At 35.6% G+C, this 1,203-nt stretch overlaps 1 pseudogene; it reads left to right on the forward strand.

Annotated features, from left to right (window-relative positions):
* Window positions 1-916, forward strand: part of LOC136070237 (uncharacterized) — a 7,541-nt pseudogene extending 6,625 nt beyond the window's left edge.
* The last annotated feature ends 287 nt before the right edge of the window (window positions 917-1,203 follow it).

Here is a 1,203-nt window from a genome sequence, read left to right on the forward strand (position 1 = left end):
AAGCTCATGAACCTTACTTTACCCAAAAAAGAAATGCTGCCAAAAAGCTTGGTCTATCTCCCCTTCAAAAGATGACCACTGCACTTAGGATGCTTGCTTATGGAGTAGCAGCTGATTTTATGGATAAATATGTGAGAATAGCATAAACCATTGCAATAACCAGTATGAAAAAAATTTTTGTAGCAGTTGTTGCTATTTTTTCAGAGGAATACTTGAGGTCACCAAACAATGAAGACATCACTAGATTGTTAGCCCATGGCCAAAACCGTGGATTTCCAAGTATGTTAGGAAGTATTGATTACATGCATTGGAAATGGAAAAATTGTCCAACTACATGGAAAGGGATTTATTGTGGTCATATTCATGAGCCGAGTATTATTTTGGAAGCAGTGGCTTCATATGATCTTTGGATATGGCACTCATTTTTTGGGTTACCTAGGTTAAATAATGATATTATTGGTTGGAGCGATCTCATGTATTTTCTGAGCTTGCACAAGGATGTGCTCCTACAGTTAATTACTCAATCAATGGTCATGATTACACAATGGGATACTATCTTGCCGATGGCATATATCCACAATGGTCAACATTTGTGAAGACAATCCCAAGGCCACTAGGAGCAAAAAGAGAATTATTTGCAAAAGCTCAAGAAGCATATAGGAAGGATGTAGAATGCGCATTTGGAGTGCTTCAAGCACGATTTGCAATTGTACGTGGACTTGCATGGTTTTTCTATCATGAAACACTACAAGACATTATGAAAGCATGCATAATTCTTCATAACATGATTATTGAAGATGAGCGAGATAAAGTTGAAGCAGTGGACTTAGATTATGAACAAATTGATGAGATTTCATGTACACCAATGTCACGTGAGCCAACAAATGAATTTACAGAGTTCATTCAAGTTCATTAATGCATTAGGGATCGAGAAGTTCATTCTCAACTCCAAATGAATCTCGTTAAACATTTATGGCAATTACAAGGAGAGTCATGAAAACTTTTGGTTTTGTTTATTTGCCTCCTCTTCTTTATGGAGTTGCCATTAAAACTTTTGATTTGGTTTATTTGTTTCATTTTGTTTTTATGAAGCTACCATTAAAACTCATTGGCTATGTTGTTTTGTTGTGTTAAGTTTACTATTAGCCAATTGTTTTGTTGTGTTAAATTTAAGTACCATTTGTCATCAAGGAAGTGGTAAGC

This window comes from Quercus suber, unplaced genomic scaffold, assembly GCF_002906115.3.
Source record: "Quercus suber isolate HL8 unplaced genomic scaffold, Cork oak 2.0 scaffold_220, whole genome shotgun sequence".
NCBI classification, from domain to species: Eukaryota; Viridiplantae; Streptophyta; class Magnoliopsida; order Fagales; family Fagaceae; genus Quercus; species Quercus suber.